The 24,763-nt window shown below is 50.4% G+C and overlaps 1 long non-coding RNA gene across 1 annotated transcript; it reads right to left on the reverse strand.

Moving 5' to 3' along the window:
* Window positions 1–1,206: 1,206 nt before the first annotated feature.
* On the reverse strand, window positions 1,207–24,493 carry LOC135271232 (uncharacterized). The gene is made up of 3 exons (XR_010339347.1): window positions 24,377–24,493; window positions 14,389–17,152; window positions 1,207–4,225 (listed from the first exon to the last, which is right to left on the reverse strand). It is a non-coding gene; the product is annotated as an uncharacterized LOC135271232 (long non-coding RNA).
* Window positions 24,494–24,763: the final 270 nt, after the last annotated feature.

The following is a 24,763-nucleotide window of genomic DNA, read 5'->3' on the forward strand; positions in this document are numbered from 1 at the left end:
TTTTTGTATTTTTGGTAGAGATGGGATTTCACCATATTGGCCAGCCTGGTCTCAAACTCCTGACCTCAGGTGATCTCCCCACCTTGGTCTCCCAAAGTGCTGGGATTACAGGTGAGTGCCACCATGCCTGGCCTCCAGCAGTATTTCTTATAAGCCTCTAGTGCATACTGGGATCTCGTGGGACAATCTTATTCCCAACAACAGTTTACACTCATGCACACTTCTGAGCCTTTTCCTAGGCTGGACACCTGGCCTAGAAGGTCTTCCTGCCACTCCCTACCCCACCTCACCCCTACCACCCTATGAGCTTCCTTATCTGGGAAGCCTGCCTGCTTTGAAGCCAAGAACACGTGGAAGATGTTTTTCCCAGCCCTAAGAATGGGTCTGAGAAAGGTGGTACCTAGGAGAGGTCCCCATGGGGAGGAGACCTGCAGCACCCTAGACTCAGCTGGGCTCCTGCTAATCATTTCCAAAATACAGATGTTTATTTATTTATTTATTTTTTGGAGACAGAGTCTCTCTCTGTTGTTCAGGCTGGAGTGCAGTGGAACAATCTTGGCTCACCGCAACCTCCGCCTCCCAGGTTCAAGTGATTCTCCTGCCTCAGCTTCCTGAGTAGCTGGGATTACAGGTGTGCACCACCCATGCTTGGCTAATTTTTGTATTTTTAGTAGAGATGGGGTTTCACCATGTTGGTCAGGCTGGTCTCCAGCTCCTGACCTCGTGATCCTCCTGCCTCAGCCTCCCAAAGTGCTGGGATTACAGACATGAGCCACCGTGCCTGGCCTGTTTTTCCTCTTAACTATAGAAGTGACATGTGCTTGTGATTTAAACAAAAAAAAAAGGTTCAGGCCAGGCTCAGTGGCTCACACTTGTAATCCCAGCACTTTGGAACCAAGGTTGGTTGGTGGATCACCTGAAGTCAGGAGTTTGAGACCAGCCTGGCCAACGTGGTAAAACTCCGTCTCTACTAAAAATATGAAAAATTAGCTGGGCATGGTGGGATGCACCTGTAATCCCAGCTACTAGGAAGGCAAGGGAGGAGAATTACTTAAACCCAGGAGGTGGAGGTTGCAGTGAGCTGAGATCACGCCACTGCACTCCAGCCTGGGCAACAAAGCAAAAACTCCATTTCAAAAAAAAAAAAAAAAAAAGTTGAAACAGAACAAAAATCCTCTGGTCTCATCTCACAGAGGTCATTCCTGAGTAAGGGTGGCAGTCTCTCCCCAGGGGGCGGAGGAGAGTGCCTGTGGTTGAGGCTAGGGACTCTGGAACTGGGGGTACCAGGATTAAATCAACACCTGCTGATCCCATGGGCCTTGGACAGGTCTCTTGGCTTCCTCGAGGCTGCTGTAAAGTGTCGAGAATAACTGGACCTCCCCACAGCAAATTATAATCTGGTATGTACACATACAGTGCTTGGCACAGGGCTTACATGAGAAACCCACTTTCTGGTGGTAGCCGTTGTTCCTGGTAATCTTAGATCCTCTCAGAGCAGCTAGAAAAGTCCTGGGCAGTCTGAGATCCATAAAGCCCACCCTACTGTACTGCTAATACTCAAAGCGACAGTAACAAAATGCAGCCAAGTCCTGTGTTCAGCACCCTCCCCAAGGTCTGTGTGCTAGGTGTGCCAGGGTCCTGGCCCGGAGAGCTCCCTCTGCCCCCTGCCCCTATGCCCCACGCCTGACCCTCAGAGGCTTCCCTGAGCCTGGAGAGCCAGGCCCACAGCAGGTGTGGCAGGCAGCATCCTCCCCAAGTGCTGCAGGAGGCTTTTCTCTGTAACCTTCCCAAGCTCCCGGCAGCTCTAAGTCTTCTCCTGGCAGGGACTGCCGAGGCCCAGCCTGGAACTTGGGCAGGCTGACTCCCTTGTCCTCCTTCTGGCTCTGCAGGATGCAGCTCCTCTCCAAGGCCAGGGCAGGATGCCCAGGGCCGGGCGACTGCAGTATTCTTGTCCTCATCCTTCAAGGCCACCCCGAGGACTGAGCTCTCCATTCACCTTGCCAGAGTCCCTTCCCCATCTGAAAATCAAGGCTCTTGGGTCTGAATTTTTCCTAAGATTCTGATGAGAATTGCAGTCGCTATTTCTAAAAAATGCTCACTTACACACAACACACAATTTTGCATAAAACTTTACCAGCCACTTCTCCCACCAGGTTTGTCATGAATGTGCCAGGTAAAGAATTTCCACATTTCAGGAGCCACTGTTATTTGCAAAAAGCAAGCTGCAAAACAGAATGTATAGTGTTAATCTTTTAAAAACATAAATTTTAACATATACTTATAAATGCATAGAAAAATCTGGAAAAATCTATATAAGTGGCTCGAGTGCTTATCTCCTAGACAGTGGGATTTCGAGAGCTTTCACTGTATACCTCAGGCATTTTTGTATGTGAATTTTTTGTTTTTTGAGACAAGGTCTTTTTTTTTTTTTTTTTGAGACGGAGTTTAGCTCTTGTTACCCAGGATGAAGTGCAATGGCGCGATCTCGGCTCACCGCAACCTCCGCCTCCTGGATTCAGGCAATTCTCCTGCCTCAGCCTCTCGAGTAGCTGGGATTACAGGCATGCACCACCGTGCCCAGCTAATTTTTTGTATTTTTAGTAGAGAGGGGGTTTCACCATGTTGACCAGGATGGTCTCGATCTCTTGACCTCATGATCCACCCGCCTCGGCCTCCCAAAGTGCTGGGATTACAGGCGTGAGCCACCACGCCCGGCGAGACAAGGTCTTGCACTGTCACCTAGGCACAGTGGCATGATCACAGTTCACTGCAGCCTCAACCCCCTGGGCTCAAGCAATCCTCCCACCTCAGCCTCCCAAGTAGCTGAGACTACAGGTGCACAATAACACATCAGCTAATTTTTTCCTTTTTTAGAGATGGGGTCATCTCTAATCAAGTAATTCATCTGCAGATTAAAAAAAAAAGAAGAAAAAGAGATGGGGTCTCACTGTCTTGCCCAGGCTGATCTAGAACTTCTAGGCTCAAGTGATCCTCCCACCTCAGCTTCCCAAAGTGCTGGGATTACAGGCATGAGCCACTGTACCCGGCCTTAATATATTTAACAGGTATGTTACTTTTAGAAGTGTCTTTCCCATTTAAAATATAATCCTATAATATTATCACCAACTATCTCAAATTCTCCAGGCCATTGATCCTTCTGTTGAGCAAATGGAGTTGACCATCATACCAGAGTAGTAATGAGGACTCCAGCTTCTGAAGTCCAATCCACAACTGACCAATCTGACATTTACATTCACTACTGGGTTCCTCTGGGAAAGGTATTAACCTATCTAGGCCTCTGATTAGCCTTCAACATGGGTTAGATGTAGTTCCTAAACTTCAAAGGGTTTTTTTTACTTTGGTTAAAAAAAAAAGATGAAATTTTTTTTTTTTTTTTTAAAGAAAAGACTCGAGTGAGTCAGGCTCTCAAGGACCCTGCCTGAGTTCCCAGTGGAAGTGTTTGGTCTTGGAACTGCATTCATTTGCCCCAGCCAACTTCTGCCCAACTGGAGGGTCTCAAGATTGACCCCCAGAAGGTCCCATAGGGCTGGGAGCCCAGAGGACAAATATGGCTAATGGCATCCAGCCTGGACTGTTAAGTCTGGCACCAGTTCAGCAATGGGGATATAAAAAACCAGACATCACCTCATCGCTGTCTCATCAAAAAGGAAGACTTTCTCCCTGCACATTCCTGCAGAGGACAAATTCCTGCTTGTGTGTTGCTTGGGAGGGAGCAAGAAGAGCAGAGTAGGGAATCTGGGGAGTTCTCCCCTTCTTGGGAATGGGAGGTCAGCCCAGGTCATCACAGCAGCCCTGAAACTGGCCTCTTGGTAACCATGACAACCTCAGCTCCCAGGCACTGTGTGGGCACCTGACAAGCAGAGACCCTCCTCCCCTCCCTACAACTGTGAGAGGGCGGTACTGGCATCCCCTTCTAATAAGAACCTGGTTCTGCGAGGTGAGGGGGCTCGTCTGAGGTCACTGAGGTGTGGTTGGGACTTGCCCCTGTCTGATGAACTCCAGAGCCGATGCTCTCAGTTTCCCAGGAGCCAAGAGGCCTGTGGTCTAATCGCAGCTCTTCTCAAACTGTGTGTGTGAGCTTGGGCAGGTCTGAGACCCCTCCTGAGTGCTTCAGTATCCCTCTCAGGATGTCCAGAGGAAAACTCCAGGCTGCCCCACCTCTTCCTCCAGGTTAGTCTGCCATCAGGTCACAAGTTGGGCTTTCCTGGAAAATTTAGAACACAGGGCCTGACAGTGTCAGAAAGAAAACTAAAAGGAACAAACATAACCCTCACAGTTGTGTAAGACCAGACAGTCTCTAAAAGTTACAGTAGGAAAGTCCCCACAGTTCCAGATCCCCAGCGTGCTCTCTCCAGAAACTGACTTTGACTCTCCAGATCCCCTGGCCCTGCCTGCTCAGCCCACCTGGCTAAGGATCCTCATGGCTTCTCCTCCTCTGATCCCACCCTGAAGGATATGGGGTCCCCTCACGCCCCTCACCCTGTAGGCTTCTCAGGACTTCTCAGCAGGGCTCCCCAAGGTCAATGCACACAGCAGAACTAGGCTAAGACAGTGGACTCAAGGGAGCAGAGCCTTTGGTGTTTCAGGAGAATCTATAAATCCAGATTTTTATGCTAAATGGCCCAGTCATTTCATGTTGACAACTATAACCCTCATTTGCCATATGATGTTTTTCTTTTTTTTTTTTTTTTTTCAGAGACAGGGTCTTGCTCTATTGCAGTGGTATGATCATAGCGGACTAAAACTTCAAATTCTGGGCTCAAGCCATTCTTCACCTCAGCCTCCTAGTAGCTGGGATTACAAGTATGTGCCACCATGCCTGGCTAATTAAAAAAATTTTTTTTTTTTGTAGAGATAAGGATCTTGTTATATTGCCCAGGCTGGTCTCAAACTCCTGGCCTCAAGTGATCCTCCCGCCTTGGCCTCCCATAGTGCTGGGATTTCAGGTATGAGCCACCATGCCCTGCCTGCTGCATCATTTTACATCCACTTGCTGTCCCTCCTCTGCTCGCCATCTGGAAAGGTGGGAGAACTGAGCCCTGCGAACTACATTTCTCAAGCTCCTTTGCAAATCGGCTCTTGATTAGGTCCAGCCAACGGGAGGCACTCAGTGGAAACTGGCAGGTGGGAAGAGGCCTGGGTTTTTCCAGCCTTTGGGCAGTGGCTGGGTCTTCTTCATATTTCCAGTTCCCTCCAGACAGACCTCTGTGGTCCCAGGCCATGGGTTTGGGTAACCTACCTCTGTCCAGCCTCCTGTTTGGCTTTTTAGAATTTCCTCCATTGGACCCCCTAAAGTGAGTTCTGTTTTTCTGACTGATAGGGCAACCAATTCAAATCCTTTTTTTTTTTCACGCTTAAAATGGCTGTGTAAGGTAATACCAGCATTTTGGGAGGCCAAGGAGGATGGATCACCTGAGGTTAGGAGTTCAAGACCAGCCTGACCAACATAGAGAAAACCTGTCCCTACTAAAAATACAAAAATTAGCCGGGTGTGGTGGCGCATGCCTGTGATCCCAGCTACTTGGGAGGCTGAGGCAGGAGAATCACTTCAGCCCGGGAGGCAGAGGTTGCTGTGAGCTGAGATTGAGCCACTGTACTCCAGCCTGAGCTACACAGTGAGGCTCTGTCACCAAAAAAAAAAGGGGGAGGGGGAATTGAGTAAAATATTTATAACATAGCCAATGATGCAATGATGAGCAAGAAAAAAAATCTGTAACATAAAATTTACACTGACCATTTTTAAGTGTACAGGTCAGTGGCATTAATTACATTCAAAATATCACAAAATCATTACTACTATTTCCAAATCAACCTTTCAATGTCCTTTGTGGTTTTGCAGGGCATATCAGCCTGTGGATGCCTGCTTGCGACCTCTGCTTTGCAGATGGCAAAGACTCCAGCCAGGTGCAGTGGCTCACGCCTGTAATCCCAGTAATCCCCACAGTTTGAGGCTGAAGCAGGAGGATCACTTGAGACCAGGAGTTCAAGGCAAAGGCTCTCTCATGCATTCCCTCCCCTGAGCATCCCAAATTCCATGAGGTTAATGGGGAGACAGATGATCACCCTAATTTCCTAGAGAAGGGAACTGGGCTCAGGCAAGCCCAGGGCTCCTATGTAAGAGGTGAACCCCAGATGTTTGGTTCCCAGCCCTGTGCTCTGTCTGTGCCCCACTCAGCCCCCTGGGAGCCTCCACACCCTCCAAACCTGTGCCCGTATTTACTGCTGCCCTGCCCTCCACCAAAGCTACCCTGGGGAATGGGGTAGAGGTGGGAGTCCTGGTTTCCTATTGGACATCACAAGACTGGACATCAGTAAGAGTAATAACAACAGGGTCAGGCGCGGTGGCTCATGCCTGTAATCCCAGCACTTTGGGAGGCCAAGGTGGGTGGATTACCTGATATTGGGAGATTGAGACCATCCTGACTAACACAGTGAAACCCTGTCTCTACTAAAAATACAAAAAATTAGCCAGGTGTTGTGGCACATGCCTGTAATCCCAGCTACTCAGGAGGCTGAGGCAGGAGAATTGCTTGAACCTGGGAGGCAGAGGTTGTGGTGAGCTGAGATAGCACCACTATACTCCAGCCTGGGTCACAAGACCGTAACTCTGTCTCAAAAAAAAAAAAAAAAAAAAGAGAAACAACAACAATCCCCCCCTAATATTTATGCACACAGGGAAAGGAACTGGGTTTGAGTCCTGAGCACAGGCTCCAAGCGTCTTGTGTCTCTGCCTTTCAGGAGTCACACGGACGTCTAGGGTGCTGGGAAAACCCGGAGCCTCCATAACTATAACACTCCAGTCACCACTTCTGGAGCACTTACTGCATTCCCCAAGCAATTTCAGGTACTGTCTCTCAATCTTCAGAGAAAAGGGGCTGCTCAGGGAGCTCTTCTGCCCACTCGGTTCCCAGCAGGAAGGGGTGGAGCCAGCATCCCTGCCCTGCCCTGCCCTGATGTACCCCTGGGTTTCCCGCCTGCCCAGCGCCCCCTCACTCCAGCCCATGCCTTTGCTGGGGCTGTTTCCCCACACTGGGCCCCTTCTGTGAATAATAATAAAGCAAGTGTCAGACTGGGCTGAAGGGATTCCTCCTCAGCTCAAAGCAGCCCTTCACTATTGTGGCCTGGCCGGACTGTGGGCCTGAGCCCAGCCTCTGCTGCAGCCTGGGGAGCAGAGCCAGGCAGGCAGCTCCGCTGGGGAGGTATCACAGCAGTGGGAGGGGACCCAGGATAGGGCGATGGAGGCCTCTGGTGGCCCCATATCTCCGCCAGGGCATGCTGGGCCCTGTCCCAAGCCCTGAGCAGCCCCAGGTGAGATGGGGCATCTCACAGGCTTAGGTTTAAACCCGGCTCTGAATAACACATGCTGGGTTTGTCTGGGAACACACACTGCTCAGAAGGACACCTGAGGATCAGCTCACCCCAGTTGCTTCCCTAGGAAGACTCGGGTGGCTGGGGACAGAAGAGAAGGGAGACTTTTTCACTGTCTACCCTTTGTGCCTTCGGACTTTTGAACCATTAATAAAGAATTCAAAAAATGTAAGTCCTGGTTTGGTAAACGCTTCTAGGATCTTGTTCTGAAATGGAGGCCATTCCAACAAATCCCAACTCCGTCACCACTCGTTCTGTAAATTGGGAAGATCATGTCACTTCTCTGTGCCTCAGTTTCCTCCTCTGTGAAACAGACATATTAGAACTTGCCCACTATTCACAAGGTTATGAACGATCAAGATTTGGTCATTTGGCCAGGCATGGTGGCTCATGCCTCTAATCCCAGCACTTTGGGAAGCTAATGCAGACAGATCACTTGAGGCGAGGAGTTCAAGACCAGCCTGGCCAACACGGTGAAACTCTGTCTCTACTAAAAATATAAAAAATTGGCCGGGCATGTTGGGACACATCTATAATCTGAGCTACTCAGGAGGCTGAGGCGGGGGTATTGCTTGAACCCAGGAAGCAGAGGTTGCAGTGAGCTGAGATCACACCATTGCACTCTAGCCCAGGCAACAGTGCGAGACTCCATCTCAAAAAAAAAAGACGGATGTGTGTCAGACAGGAGAAACCAAGAAAGGCCAGTGGAGGAGCCTAACCCAGCCTGAGACAGGAAGGTCATCAAGGAAGACTTCCTGCAGGAGGTGATGCCACAGCTGAGTCTTTTTTATTTTTCAAGACGAGGTTTCACTGTTGTTGCCCAGGTTGGAGTACAGTGGTGCAATCTCGGTTCACTGCATCATGACCTCCTAGGCTCAAAGTGATCCTCCTGCCTCACACTCTTGAGCAACTGGGACTACAGATACTCGCCACCATACCCAGCTAATTTTTGTATTTTTTGTAGAGATGGGGTTTCAACCATATTGCCTGTGCTGGTCTTGAACTCCTGACCTCAAGTGATCCACCCACGTTGGACTCCTAAAATGGATTACAGGTATGAGCCACTGCACCCGGCCATACAGCTGAGTCTTGAAGGCTATCAGTTCATTGTTTAGTCAGAAGAGAAAGGGCGTCGGGAAAGGGGGACACAGTGAGCAGCAAGAGTGAAGGCTAGAGGGGGAGATGCAATGGTGCTTCTAGATGGAGCAGGCAGGAGGCTGGCGCTGAGGGAAGTGTGAAACAGAGGAAAGGCATTTGCCATGGACTTGACAGGATGGCCCAGCTTCAGACCCTGATCTACCACTTACCAGCTGTGTGACCTTGAGCAAAAATGCTGTGACCAGTGCTTACCCCATAGGGTTGTCATGAGAATAAAAGCAAGTTAACGCATGTAAGGTGCTTAGAACTGTCCTCTGCAGACCCAGGTGCAGGGTGACCATCAGGAAGATGCTAGGCAGGGTGCAGTGGCTCACGCCTGTAATCGCAGCACTTTGAGAGGCCGAGGTGGGCGGATCGCTTGAACTCAGGAATTCGAGACCAGTCTGGGCAACATGGCAAAACGCCATCTCTACTAGAAAAAAATACAAAAAATTAGCTGGGTGTGGTGGCACACACCTGTAATCCCAGCTACTTGGGAGGCTGAGGCAAGAGAATCTCTTGAACCCGGGAGTCGGAGGTTGTAGTCAGCCAAGATTGCACCACTGTTCTCTAGCCTAGGCGACAGAGCGAGACTCTGTCTCACAAAAAAAAAAGACTCGGTTCCAAGGCAAAAGACTTGGGAGGTGGTGGAGTGATGTGAGGGAAACTCAGAAGCACGGACATCAGTGAGGATACCTTCAAGATCATTCAGTGTGCAAATAAGAAACCTGAGGCCCACAGAGGTTCCATAGGCCACCTTAGGCCACCCAGCCCATCCTTCTTTTCAAGGCACAACCTGCCCTGAGGTCCCAGGTGCCCGGTGGTTGGGGACTGGGCGTGTGGTGGGGTGGGGCTACAGGCTGTAGCCAGAGACAACCTGACTGTCTGCAAACCAGGACCCAAAAAAGAATGTGCCAGGAGTGGTTTGCAGGCAATTTTGCTGGAGAGAGCCCAGAGGGAGCCATAAATCAGGCACTGCGGCTGCTGGTCAGGAGCAGGGACTAGCATTCAGCAGGGATGCCTGCCCCCCATCTGGGCCTTCCGCCCACCACAGTGACAGGGATGCTGCAGAGGCTGTGGAGGCCCAGGCCGGGTCCCCAGCCCTGCTGCAGCTCTGCAGAGGGAGGAAGGCGGGAGGAGATGCTGAGTTGGCCTTACCTGGCTCTAGCCACAGTGAGAGCAGAATGCCCAGAAAGGCTGGCTGGGGGTGGCCTGGTGCTTATCCTGCAGCTGGGTAGAAGGAGAGGACAGGACAGGAGGGAGGCTTCAGTCTCCACCTGGCCAGAGGGTCATGCCTTCTGCAGCTGGGCCCAAAGAAATAGGGGCAGGGAAAGGGGCCCGGGGCCTCACTGAGAATCCAAGAGCTTCTTTGGGCACTTGGGCTGGGTCTGAAAAGGGAGTACCCAGGTTCTACCCCAGGAGTTGATGTTCTGGGACAGGGACAGGGATGGGAGAGCTAGCCCTGACATAATTCAGTGTGACAGGTTAGCCGAGGGGAGGGGACAAAAGGCACCTGATGGCTGATCATCATATTAATGACAGCAATAGTGACAACAAGGGTTCCTGTGCATTTAGTGTAGATGCTATGCCAGCCACTGTGAGCCTCAGCACGACCCTAGGAGGGAGGCACCATTTATTTCCCATTTCACAGATGAGGTAACTGAGGCCCAGAGTGATGAAATGATGGCCTGCACAGCCAGGGGTGCTCCAGTCAGCCCTGACAAACCCTTGCGTGTCCCTTCTCTGGGGCTCTAAGCTCCAGGTGGGCCGGGGCACAGGCTCTTGCAGTCCCTCCTGTTCCCTGCATGGTGCCTTGCACATAAACCACACTCAGTACACAACCATGAGCTGATGTGTGAAGTCAGCCCCTCTGGGTGCAGACGGACGGAACGTCCAATCCTCCCACCACCCTTCTCTACACCTGACCTTGTAACTATATCTAGCCAAGGCCCATGGTCTGATCTGAGCATCACAGTGTCCAAAGAGGTGGCCAAGGCCTGGAAAATCCCTCCCCTCATTTCACAGATGAGAAAACTGAGGCTCAGAGAGGTTATGTAGCTTGCTTGGGGACTCCAGAGAGCTAGTAGTGACCCAGGCCCCTTCCCCTTCTCCTGGAACCTATCACCCTTCTCTGGAGGAGGACTGGAAGAGCTGCCAGGAATAAATAACACCCATGACAGCTAACATTTAGGGAGCATGGAGCATCTCGTCTGAACCTCTTGGTTTTTTAGTAACAGCTTTATTGAGAGAGAATTCACATCGCATATAACTCAACTCACATCGCATACAAAGCATACAATGCCATTTTTATGGAGTTGTGCAACCATCACAATCAATTTTAGAACATTTTTATCACCCCAGGCCAGGTTCAGTGACTCATGCCTGTAATCCTAGCACTTTGGGAAGATGAGACGGGTGGATCACTTAAGGTCAGAAGTTCGAGACCAGCCTGGCCACATGGCAAAACCCCGTCTCTACTAAAAATACAAAATTAGATTGACATGGTGGCACGTGCCTGTAGACCCAGCTATTTGGGAGAGTGAGGCAAGAGAATCTCTTGAACCTGGGAGGCGGAGGCTGCAGTGAGCTGAGATCACGCCGTCGCACTCCAGCCTGGGCGACAGAGTGACACTCTGTCTCAAAAAATAATATTTTCAGGCCGGGTGTGGTGGCTCACACCTGTAATCCAAGCACTTTGGAGGCCAAGGCAGGCGGATCACCTGAGGTCGGGAGTTCAAGACCAGCCTGACCAACATGGTGAAACCTCGTCTTTAAAAAAATAATTTAAAAAAAAGAGAAAAAAAAAATAATATTTTCATCACCCCATAAAGAAACCTCATACTCTTTAGCTATCATTTCCACAGTCCCTTATTCTCCCAGCTTTAGGTACCCACTAGTCTGTCTTCTGTCTCTACAGATTTGCCTATTCTGGATATTTCATGTAAATAAAGTCATATAATAGCCAACAACCTTTTGAATGGGGTATAATTATCACCCCATTTCCCAGATGGAAGTAATGAGCCTTAGACAGGTGAAACCCTTACCTAGGGGTCCTTAATAAAGCAATGCCGAAAAGGACTCAAACTGAGGTTTTCCTGACCCCAAGGGCCTGCTCTCTGTTACCAGTTAAGAGAGCCTTGGAAACCCTTAGAAAGTGGAACCTTTTTGGATAAAAGAGAAAAAAAAAAAAAAAAAAAGAGAGCCTTGGAGCAAAGGGGCAGCTCTTCCCCACCCTCTTCCTCTCCTCCCTGAGCCCAGGGTCCCACCCCCACATTCCTCCATCACCCCTAGAAGTTCTACCAGGAACACTCCACGACCAGGGAACCCATCCAGGTCTTTCCCCACCCCCGCTCTCAATCCTTCAGGCTGCAGCTATGCCACCTCCTTTGGGAAGCTCTCCCTGGTTGCTCACCTCTCTTGGTACCTCTACCGCTCATATGCATTTGCCCACAGAAGATCGGGCAGCCTGGCCTCCTGTGTGTGTGCGTGGGAAACTGAGGCCCTTGGTAAGTGTGGCCAGGCAGAGCCCTGGGGCCCAGGACCAGATCTCTGACTTCCTCACCAGCGCTCTTCCCTGTTACCTGTTTCAAAAGGGAAACACTGGCTCCAAGGAAGTAGAGGGAGCACTGTGCTGTGAATCTGGGTGCCGGGTAGAGTCCTGGCTCCAGGGGAGCCGACACACAGGCACACCTCCTTTGAGGAGGATCCACCAGGCCCTCATCTCCTCCACCTTCACCTCATCCTGTGAAGTGGTCCCATCAGGGAAAGGGGGGGGTAAACAGAGGCTCAGCAAGGCTAGTAGCCTACCCAAGGCCACAGGCACTGAGCCAGGACTCCTCTGCTGACTCCCAACTTGCCCTCTGCCACATGCTGGGTCAGGAGCCCCAGTTTGAAGCTCTCACAGCCCCTGTACTTGCCCCTCTATCAGTTCTTACAAAATTAGCCCCAAACTTGCTGGTGTTCCTCACAAGGGGAGCTGGGAGCCTGTCTTCCTCATGGCTGTATTTCCAGTGCAGGGTGGGGCCTGAAACACATCTGAGGAAATGTCTGTTGAATGGATGAGACAGAATGAGGGAAGGGCCAGGTGCGGTGGCTCACACCTGTAATCTCAGCACTTTGAGAGGCCAAGGTGGGAAAACTGCTTGAGCCTAGGAGTTCAAGACCAGCCAGGCAACATGGTGAGATGGGGTGTCTCTACAAAAAATAAACAAAAATAACAAAATTAGCCGGGCATAGTGGTGTGCACCTGTAGTCACAGCTACTTGGGAGGCTGAGGATGAAGCAGGTGGATAGCTTGAGCCCAGGAGGGCCAGGCTTCAGTGAGCTGAGACCACACCACCGTCCTCCAGCCTGAGCGACACAGCAAGTCTCTATCTCTAAAACAAAACAAAAAAGAAAGAAAGAAAACAAAGAAACAAAGAAAGAAAAAGAAGGGTGGAAGGGGCTGGATGCAGTGGCTCACACCTGTAATTCCAGCATTTTGGTAGGCTGAGGTGGGTGGATCACAAGGTCAGGAGTTCAAGACCAAACTGGCCAAGATGGTGAAACCCCATCTCTACTAAAAATACAAAAATTAGCCAGGCATGGTAGCGCATGCCTGTAATCTCAGCTATTCAGGATGCTGAGGCAGGGAATTGCTTGAACTCGGGAGGCAGAAGTTGCAGTGAGCTGAAATCGTGCCACTGCACTCCAGCCTGGGCAACAGAGCAAGACTCTCTCCAAAAAACAAAAACAAAACAAAACAGAAAACAAACAAAAAGGTGGAAGGAAAGGAGAAATGGGAATGGGGTCTAACGAGCAGAGCAGCCGTCTGACTCCTAAATCACGAACTCTTTTGACATTCTGGGGTCTTATGCCTCTGAAGAATCACCCACACAATCCTGCACAGTTTTGGGGGTTCCTGATCCCTTGTACAGGTCACCAGAAGTGCCTGTACTGAAGGTTGAGAACCCTGTACCATGCCACTCAGCCCTGTCCTGAGGACACGACTGATACAAATGCACTTCATAAAAGCCTAAAGCACGGCACACACTTCAGTTAACTCATCTCGAACCATGAGGATGCACTGAGCCATAGTCACCGGCACACACTGCAGCAGTCCCGACACCATTCCTCCACCTTCCCTGTTCTCAGCGGCCATTGCCTCTCCCCAGGAGCTGCTGCCAGCTAGGGACATGCTAGAATGCCCATTAATGCCACTTCAGGCCAGCAGCTGGTGCTGGCAGCCTCAGGGGTGGGGGCTGCCTGCGTCTTAACTCTGGATCCTCTGCTGACTCAGCAGGATCCTGCCTCTCCTCCCCCAAAACCATTTCAGGGCATAGAGGATGGGCAGGTTCCAAGGCTTAGGGGTGCCTAGACTGGTGCCTAGACTGGTGCTGCAGACACAACTAGTGACAGTTGTGTTTACTGTGAATTTTCTAGGCCAAAAAATGATGTTAGGTTTTTTTTTGTTTGTTTGTTTGTTTTTCCAAATCCCAGATTAAGCTGGTACCATTAGTATCTTTTGTTTGTTTGTTTTTGTTTTGAGAGGGAGTCTCACTCTGTTGCCCAGGCTGGAGTGCAGTGGCACGATCTCAGCTCACTACAACCTCTGCCTCCCAGGTTCAAGTGAATCTCCTGCCTCAGCCTCCTGAGGAGTTGGGATAACAGGCACCTGCCATCACACCCGACTCACTTTTGTATTTTAAAATAGGCATGGAGTTTTACCATGTTGGTCAGGCTGGTCTCTTAACTCCTGACCTCAGGTGATCTGCCCACCTCAGCCTCCCAAAGTGCTGGGATTACAGGTGTGAGCTACCACACCCAGCCAGAATCCCATCTTATACAGGGGAAACTGAGATACAGAAAGGAAAGGTCACTTACCTGAGATGCCTTGTTGAGAAGTGGAAGTGTTGGTATTCAGCTGTGGGTCCATCTGACCTCAGAGATGACTTGTGAACTATTACGGGAGTAAGCCCCCCCAAGCAGTTACTGCTGATTGTTCGAAGGCAGCTGTTCCTCTTCACCCATGCAGGGGGTCTATTCTTGGAAACTTGTGCTAGGGATGTTCTGAGTAAGGTAGCAGATTTACGTTCATTAGAATTTCTCAGAGGATGCAGTTTGCTGAACCTTGGGTTGTCTCTTCATCTGCAGTCATAAAATATTCAAGCCAGAAGGCACTCTGGTGATTGGGAATGTCTAGTCTCTACATTTTTTTTTTTTTTTTTTTTTGAGACAGGGTCTCACTCTGTTGCCAAGTCTATGGCGTGATCACGGCTCACTGCAGTCTCAACCTCCTGAGCTCAGTGATCCTTCTGCCTCAGCCTCCCAGATGGCTGGGCCCACAGGTGCATGCCACCACACCTAGCCAGTTTTTTGAATTTTTTGTAGAGACAGGGTTTTGCCATGTTGCCCAGTCTGGTCTCAAACTCCTGGGATCAAGTGATCCTCCCCCTAAGCCTCCTAAAGTGTTGGGATTACAGGTGTGAGCCACCGTGCCCAGCCCATTTTCTTTTTAGAGATGGGGCCTTGCTCTGTTGCCCAGACTGGAGCACAGTGGCAAGATTATAGTTCACTGCAGCCTCAAACTCCTGGGCTCAAGTGGTTCTCCCACCTCAGCTCCCCGAGTATCTAGGACTACAAGTGTGAGCCACTGCAAGTGGCTAATTTGAACTTTAATTTTTTAATTTTTTTTTTTTTTTGAGATGGAGTCTCACTCTGTTGCCCAGGCTGGAGTGCAGTGGCACAATCTCGGCTCACTGCAACTTCCGCTTCCCGGGTTCAAGCAATTCTCCTGCCTCAGCCTCCCAAATAGAAGGGACTACAGGCACGTGGCACCACACCTGGGAAATTTTTGTATTTTTAGTAGAGACAGAGTTTCACCATATTGGCCAGGCTGGTCTCAAACTCCAGACCTCGTGATCCACCTGCCTCAGCCTCCCAAAGTGCTGGGGTTACAGGTGTGAGCCACCATGCCTGGCTGAACTTTAAAAATTTTTTATTGTAGAGACAGGGTCTTGCTTTGTTGCCTACGATGGACTCAAAGTCCTGGCTTCAAGCAATCCTCCCTCCTCAGCCTCCCAAAGTTCTGGGATTACAGGCATGAGCCACTATGCCTGGTCTAGTCTCTACTTTTTACTAATGGGGAAAATGAAACCCAAAGATGCAGGGAACTTGGCCAAGTGTCCCAAAATTATAGTTAATTCGGAACAAATGTAGTCCTCAAAGCCAGATCTCCAGACATTCATGTCAAAACTCCCTAAAATCAAAGAACATCAGCTCGGGAAAGAACATTCAAGGTCTCCCAGTGCAAGCCTCTCATTTCCCAGTAGGAGAAACCTTGACTCAGAGAACAGTAGAATATTCCTAAGAGCGACATACGGGCAGGCAGAATGGACCATCGATAAATCCAGAAGTTAGCTTTTCACTATGTGTGCCCTAAGGCATATAAAGTGACTTCTCTGAGCTTCACCTTTGAAATGGAAATACAATCTACAGTATAGGGTTCACTGTCAGGAGGATAAATGACACAGGAAACGCCTTGGGCTAGCACCCAGCACTTAGTGGGTGCTCAACGCATCATATCTATTATTAATACTGTTAGACCCTTGTCGTTTCCCCCTCTACCACTCTGCCTTCCAGGTCAAACCTTTCTCTGTACTGTATAGTGGGTAAGACTGGGGACTACTGCTTCAGCCATTTGGCAGCAGGGTGACTTTGGACTGGTTACTACCCAGCAACTCTGGGCCTCAAATGCATCAGTAAATTGGGTATGGAATAAACAGTACCTACCAGACAGGGCTGTGGGAGGGGGAAATAATGCCTGTGATTGGCCTTCACACAAAGCGAGGCACATCGTGAGTGCTCAATAATAGGGCGCTACTACTGTTGCCACAGCCATGTCTCATGTCTGTCACCATCCCAGACTGCAGGGAGTCTAGCCCACCTGGAAGTGGCTGGTCCCTACCCTCCAGGGCTGCTCTCCAGTCTCCAGGGTGCTGATGCAGCAAGGGAAGGAGCTCCCAGAGCATCCACACTGGCTCGCCTTACCCAGCTCTGATTTCTCAGATGCCTGCGTAGGGTCGAGAACTCTGAGCATGCTGGACAGAATCCCGAGTTTTGCATTCATATATGCGTCTTGGAAGAGCCCCCATTTTACACGTGCAGAAACGGAGGTCTGGGGAGGAAGAAGAGGTTGCTGCCCACGGACACACAGGCGCCAGAACTTGATGTCCTCTCTTGTGGCTGGGTCCTTCTGGGACGATCCGCTGTCCCAAGACCATCCCTAGGAAAAGCACCGGCCACGCCCCTGCCTGAGTCCCGCCCCCTGAATTCTTTGAGCACTGCTGCCCCCAGGCTGATGAGGGAAGCCACGGCAGCTAAAGCCAGGGCTACCTTCCCGCTGCCCCTGAGGATGCCACGGATGAAATGCCGCGGCGGCGACCGAGGCAGGGCTGAAGGCAACGCACTCCGCTTCTCTGAGCCAGGCCTTTGGAGGAGCGCTCATCAATCTTCGAAGGCGGATGAAGCATTCGGGCGTTGCCTCTGAGGAAGGGTGCGGTTGGCTGTGACGCAGCGTGCCTGCTGCCGCCTGCAGGGGGCGCTGTTCCTGAAGCGATTCTGTCAAGCGCAGAGCCAGCCTAGTATGCTGAGGCAGAGAAACGGGTTCTGTAGTCCCAGAGCCTCGGTTTCCCCCTCTAGAAAGTGTTTGTTTGTTTGTGACAGAGTCTCACTCTGCTAGAGTGCAGTGGCGTGATCTCAGCTCACTGCAACCTCCGCCTCCCTGGGTTTAAACGATCCTCCCACCCCAGCCTCCCGAGTAGCTGGGACCACAGGCGAGCCACCACACCCGGCTAACTTTTAAAATTTTGTAGAAATGAAGTCTCTCTGTGCTGCCTGGGCTGATCTCAAACTCTTGGGCTGAAGCGATCCTCCCGCCTTGGCCTCCCAAAGTGCTGGGATTAGAGGTGTGAGCCACTGCACAGCTGAAAGTGAGTTTGATGACAAATCTCGTGAGGCTACAATGGGACCCAGATAAGTTTGTGAAAGGAACTAGAAGATACAGAAAAAGAGTCAAATTACCTAACCTCCCTACCCCATTTATTCATCTGTAAACGGGAATAACTGTACCTTCCTTCCCTGTGGACACACAAACGTGGAAAAACATATAAAGGGCCTAGCACCTTACAAGCACCTAGTACAGGGCAATGACTGTGATCACAGGCAAAGCACCCTTCCAAGCCAGAAAATAACGTCCAAGTCTTGGTGCCTTCCCCCATGGAGCTCCAGTCGCAGAACCAGAGGCAAGGCAGTGAAAACCAGACCTGCCACTGAGCTCGTGGGCCTCAGTTTCCTCATCGGTACAACTGATGGTCTCTAAGGCCTTCTGAGCCCAGCTTTCTTCAATGCTAGCTTGTGACATGCAGCCCAAGGTGAATTACAATGACATGAATAACACGGAGTAGCTCCTATGAGAAGTCACTGCCGAATGGCATTTATTCATTCAACAAGCTTTACTAATACTCTGGTACTGGGCCCTAGGAATACAACATTAAACAAGAGATGGCTCCTGCTCTTAAAAAGCTCTTAACAGTCCAGTTAGGAGACAAAGCCCTTCAAATACTGTGTTGGGATTAGAATGAGCAACTGTGGGAGCCTAAAGGAAGCAGTTATCATAACCTTGGGGTTAGCACAAGCTCCTGAAGGAGCAGGTAACCTGGAATGTCTCAAGGATTAAGAGGAGTGACCTGAAGAGTAGGGGAGTGAATACTGGGGTGGAGAAAGGACTGCAGACAGGAAGCCAGGGTGCAAGAGAATATGGCAGAATGAGTAATTTCATGGAGGTGGGCCTGGACAGCAGAAGAGGTTCAGGTAGGGAAGGACATGCCAGTGCCCTCTGGCCAGCCTGGCCCCCTCCTAAGCTGCCACCAGGGAACATTCTGTGTCCTTCTGTCTGGGCCTCAAATGACCCCCCATTTGTTCACCCACTGTACACATCCTGAGCCCCCAGGTGCAAGAGCCACTCTGTCCCCACAGCTCATGGTCTAGGAAGGGGCAAAAGGCATGGGCACCAGGGATTCTAGTACATGTCATCCCCTGGATCCCAGGACATGTACTTAGACATGGGCAGGGCACACAGCACCACAGAGAAAAGGAAACAGGATGAGGAAGGAAGGCACTCCTAGGAGAGGCCCAGTCCCGAGGTGGGATAGGGTGGCATTCTAGACCCAGACTGCAATGTTTTGAATCCTGGTTCTGTGCTTGGCAAATGATTTCGCCTCTTTAGGCCTCAGTTTCTTCGCCAAAGCTTCTTAGAGTTGTGGAGCCTAAATGACATCAGGTTTGTAAAAGTCTTTGTGAAAGACTTAGCAGGAGCTCGAATAATGAACCTGGAAGGCTGGCTGAGGCCAGATCCAGGGTCAGTTCTCCTGCTCTAGGGACACTGGCTCAGAATGCACATCCCAGGCTCCTCTGTCAAGAGATTCTGACTTGGATATCTGCATGAGCCCAGGAATTTTGCAATGAAATTCAGTGGTGACCACCACAGAAGCAAAACGTTTAATAAGTACATTTTCTCCAGTAACTCCCCCTAGCAGACAGCAAAGACCTCAAGCTCTGCTTCCTCTTCCCTCCGCAACTAACCTCCCCAGATACCAGAAGGTAGTTCAGGTGCCCAGCAGAGCTGTCCCTCGTGTGCGTGGCCAGGTCCCTGGTTCAGGTCCACTCTGGCCTCCTGCAGTTTTCCATGCACAGCAAGCGCCTGGCTCAGGGCTGAGGCAGAGGTTTCAGAAGCTTTCTTGGCATACCTCTCCCATGCTGGCATCTGCTGTCTTTGGCAGGCAGGCTGCCCCAGAGTCCTCCATGTCCCCACACAGCTGACTGCAGAGACACAAGCCAGGGTGTAGCTATCCCTGAGCAGGGCAAGCTTCATGTCCACCAAGCCTGGGGCTGTGCCCACCTGAAGGGGCTTCTTCTTCTTTTTTTTTTTTTTTAAGAGACAGGGTCTCTGTCACCTAGGCTGGAGTGAAGTGGCACAATCATAGTTCACAGAAGCCTGAAACTCCTAGGCTCAATCATCCTCCCAGCTCAGCCTCCCCAGTAGCTGGATCTACAGACGCACACAACCACATCCAGCTAATTAATTTTTAAATGTTTTGTAGAAACAGGGTGTCACTCTGTTGCCCATGCTGGTCTCAAACTCCTGGGCTCAAGCAATCCTCCCACCTTGACCTCCCAAAGTGCTGGGATTACAGGCATGAGCCACTGTGCCTGGCCTGGGAGACTCTACTATGGCTCAGTAATGCCAACACTGGCCATCAGGAATGAACTTTCATCCAACTGTTAATTCTCCCTCAAGTCCCAACATCCCAATTTAAACACTTTCACATGAAATCTTTCTCTACAATGTACTGTAGACCTCCTCCTCCTTCTCCCCCAGAATAAAGAGATGAAACAGCACTGAAACCTTTTTTAAAATTTTTTTCCTGAGAGCCAATGTGGATACTGGGAGGTGCAGGGATCCTGGACAAAGCCCAGGTGTGAACCACAGACCCTCCGCCACCTCCCTGTGTGGTCTTGGCAGGTCACGTTCTTTCTCAGTGTTGATGTTCTAATCTGTAGAGGATAATGACCTTGCACAGGTGACAGAGCTCTTGAAGACACCACATATGTATGTGGAACACAGCAGGCAGATGCCCACCATGTAAAGGATGACAGAGCTGTTTTCTCGATGATTCAAGATGCACACTGTGAGGACAGGTCCAGTGGTTCATGTCAGTAATCCCAGCACTTTAGGAGGCCAAGGTGGATGGATCACTTGAGGTCAGGAGTTCAAAACCAGGCTGCCAACACAGTGAAACCCCATCTCTACTAAAAATACAAAAATTAGCCAGGCATGTGGTGCCTGCCTGTATTCCAGCTACTCATGAGGCTGAGGCATGAGAATCACTTGAACTTGGGAGGCGGAGGTTGCAGTGAGCTGAGATTGAACCACTGCACTCCAGCCTGGGCAACAGAGCGAGACTCTGTCTGAAAAAAAAAAAAAAAGACTTACACCATGAACATCAGTCACTGTCCCATAACTTCTTTCTATTTATCCATCTCCAAAGTCAGGATCATCCAGAAAGCTGAGTTGGTCATCGTGCTAACTTTCTGACTATACTGCTTGGGAAGTCTCCTTCCCTCAAGACAACCCAGAGAGAATATAAAAACCTGGAGGGGCTGGGTTCAGGGGCTCGTGCCTGTAATCCCAGCACTTTGGGAGGCTGAGGAGGGCAGATCATGAGGTCAAGAGATCGAGACCATCCTGGCCAACATAGTGAAATTCCATCTCTATTAAAAATGCAAAAATTAGCTGGGTGTAGTGGCGCGCGCCTGTAGTCCCAGCTACTCTGGAGGTTGAGGCAGGAGAATTGCTAGAACCTGGGAAGCAGAGGTTGCAGTGAGCTGAGATAGCCCCACATACTCCAACCTGGCAACTGAGTAAGACTCCGTCTCACAAAAACAAAACAAAACAAAACAAAAAAAAATCTAGGGGAAAAGAAACAAGTTTTGATTGAGCCAATTTTCAATCCCCCTTGCTTCCACTAAGGTACCAGAAGGAACTCCTAGAGCAAAGTCCCTGGCCAGCTGTGAGGGAATCAGGAGAGTGCTGGGTCCAGTTGGGCCTGCCTTGAATGTGAGATGTAGTCTTGTAGCTCAGTATGCCTGCTGCAGAGCCCATGAGACCCGGGTTCAAATCCCAGCTCCACCACTTACCAGCTATATAAGCTGGGGCAAGTTATTCAACCTGAGTCTTCATTTTTAAAAAAACTTATTTATTTATTATTAATACTCTTAATTGAGACAGAGTCTTACAATGTTGCCCAGGCTGGTCTCAAGCTCCTGGGTTCAAGTGATCCTTCCACCTTGGCCTTCCAAAGTGCTAGGATTACAGCCATAAGCTACCATGACCAGCCTCTCTGAGCCTTCATTTCCCATACTATGACATTTGAATAGTAATGGCATCTATTTCATAGAATTGCAAAGATAAGCGAGGCCAGGCATCTCCCTCTTTCCTTAGATTGCAGCCTTCATTCCCATTGCTACTTAGCCTCTTGCTCTAGGTAACAAGAGTAACGACAGCCCTGGGGCACTTGTAAGTTGGCAAGCGCCACTCAGTTACTAGATGAAAGTCCAATGAACCATCTCACTCTCAGTCTTGGAAACCACAGCCCAAAAGAATCATTCATCCATAGTCGCCCACAGCAGGAACTAGAGCAGGGGAGATAGGGCAGACCTGTGACTCCACCCTCCCACCTGGTGCAGTCCCAGGATGGCAGACAGGCAGGCGGGCAGGCAGACCTGATGAAGGCCTGCATTGGTGGTGGCTGGTCCCTGGGGGTTAAGACTGTGGGTGGAAGCTAGGAGGGGGAGGCTTAAGCAAAATGCAGGCAGTTTAGTTTTTTGCCGTCTGTGTCCTAAAGGGAGTAGGTGTACGGAGATTGATGACCTTTTATTATAAATCAGATTCAAACGCAGCAAAAAGAGGGCATCTCTAAGGAGGGAGAGGAGAAAAAAGGAGGGAGAGGAAGAAAAAGGAAAAGAGAAGGAATAAAGAGGACAGAGAAATTGAGGGGAAAGACGGAGGGATATAACAGAGAGAGAAGGAAAGAGGAGGGGCAGGGAATGCAGTGGAGAGAGGAGGGGCAAGAGGAGAGAGAATGTGGGGCATGATGGACACTCAAGGGGAAAGGAAGCAGGAAGAAAGGCTCAGTGCTTCCTAAAGGGAACTGCTGAACATAAAAATGAACAGGCAGTACAGGAGTGGGATGAGTCTGCCGGAAATAGAGCTGGCTAGGTTTGAGCCTCAGCAAAGGGGACCACACAGCTCAGGGTGGGAAGCTCCAGGCCGCAGGATGGGGGCCACACTTTCAAGACCTCCTTCTCCACTGACCCTGTAGCAGCCTCCCTAGGGCCTGGAGCTGTCCAGATGCCTGGTGCTAAAATGTCTGGCTGATTACCGGCGTCTCAGACAGAGGCTTGCAGTCATCCTGAAACTACTTGCTAAGCACCCACTGTATGCCAGACAATATTCCAAGCACTGCAGAAGTCAGCAGTGAATAAAACAAACAAGAATCCCTGTCCTGATAAAGTTTTATTTTAGTGGAGAAAATAAGACACACAGTAGTGTGTCAGTAAAGTCCTACGAAGAAAAAACAATCAGGAAACGAGAACAAGGAGTTTAGCATCTGCATCCCAAACAGTGGTCACATGCAGTTCCCACAGAAGTGACACAGTGTCAGAGGGCACCCAGGCCGGGAAGTGGGCCCTCACACACAGGCTATGCTGATGCTGGCTCACGGCCACAGACACTCGCAGCTGGGTGATCTATCAGAGGCCAGACCCCAACCCCAGCCCCAGGAAGCTGCCCATCCTCTCTCTGATGGCCCCTCAATCCTCTTCCCTCAGACCATCTGGGCCTCTACTGTGCAAGAGAAACAAGTTTCTACCCTGTGTGTCCTGCGCCAGCTCAGGTTGAGACACTGGATGAGTTGAGACACTGCGCTCTGCTGTGTCACTGAGTCAACTCAGGCAACCCACTTCCTCATTCAGGCTTCAGTCTACTTGCCTATAAAACAGGGACAATGATCCCTGCCTAGTGAACAGTGAGTAACAGAGAGGCTGGTGGCTGTATAAGCGCTTACTGCTTTATCCTTCTTCCTGCAAGTATGTTCCTGAAGAGCACCAGCTTTGGGGTCCACAAAAGCCCAGAGACAGCAGGGGCTGAGATCCAAGTCTCAGTGAGTCCCTCAGTGCTAGTCACTGGACCCTTGTCCTGGAGACACCGGGAACAAGAAAGGCCCAAGGGCAGTAAGCCTGGGAAACTACACTCTACTTGCCTCTGGGGGATTCACAATGTTCACTGCCCAGTCCAGGCTCTGGGAAGATAAACTCCAAGAACCGTGTTTCATTCCTTTGGCCATGAAACTCACTCTTTTCCTCTCCTTTTTGGAGAAACACCTATCATCATCCTGAAGGCACCCTGGGAAGTGCCGGGCTGCGATTTGTGAGGAACTTGAGAATCCCCGTCCCAAAGAGACAATGGTGAAGGTTTATAGGGCTCTGTACCTTCAGCTTTTAGTGTGTGCTATCGTGTAACAAGTGCTTAATAAGCATTTGATGGATGGGTGGGTGGATGAACGCATGGATGGATAGACAGATGAATATCTTGTTCTACTCACTTCAAATGGTAAGAATCACAGGGAGGAAGGTGAAAGTGATTCAAGCCCCAAGGACTCAGGGCAGAATCATTCAGAGCCCCTCTAGACCATCAGTTTGGCTGGAGAACAGACGGAACTTATTCATTCACTGATTCATTCACACAACACAGTGGTAAGAGCAGCATTAGAGATTAGCACTGGAAACCACAGGAACAACCATGAGGGGACAATTAACTAAACGTGGGGGTGCCGGCGGCCAGGGATGGCTTCCTGGAGGTGAGCGTGAAGGGCCCTTTGGGGGAACCCACCTCAAGGACTCTAGCCCTCATGCAATTTTTTCCAGCCACAAGAGTCATGCTTGGGGCTTCTTGGACTGCATAGGCAGCTTCAATCTGATGATTGTGGCCCCCCTGGCCTCTACAGAATCCATCTTGGAGCTCCCTTTTAACCCCAAACCCCCATTCCTCCTTGCTGTCAGCTGCTTGTGAGCCTTCTCACATCCAGAGAATGTATCAGCATTCTGCAGACCGAAAAGACCCAAAGGAACAAGGCTCCAATGGCAAAATTCCAACTAGAATGACAAATAAATGGGGAGTCATGTGAAAGCAAGGGAGTCCTGCCCAACACCCTCCCCCCAAGCCTTCCTCAGGCACCTCAGACCAGCTACTCACCTCCATCCTCCCAGCACCACCTGCGACCAGCCCCTTGCCCCCTGCAAACTGGAGCATGACTGGATCTTGAGATGGGGGAAAATGCTTCATCATGTTCTGCTTCTTCATGCAAAACCAGAAACTCCCTCCCCCTCTTCCCTCCTCCCCAGCGCACTCTCCTTCCAGTAAAGCGTGGTTAAAGGGACAGCGCCATCACTTTCCCAGCTCTGAGGGTATGCTTAGAACCAGGGGGCTGGGAAGGAGACAGAGGGTAAAGAGAAAGGAACTGGCAGAGCTCTTTACTGGGGGATCTGTCTGTTCTGTCCTGGGGATCCTGGAGTAGGAAAGCTGGGTAAAGTGGGGGTGTAGTGGGGGTTGAGATACTGCCTGCGGGAGGTTTGGACTGGG

Source organism: Aotus nancymaae, unplaced genomic scaffold (genome assembly GCF_030222135.1).
Source record: "Aotus nancymaae isolate 86718 unplaced genomic scaffold, 86718_ANA_hifiasm-v0.15.2.pri h1tg000076l, whole genome shotgun sequence".
Taxonomy (NCBI): Eukaryota; Metazoa; Chordata; class Mammalia; order Primates; family Aotidae; genus Aotus; species Aotus nancymaae.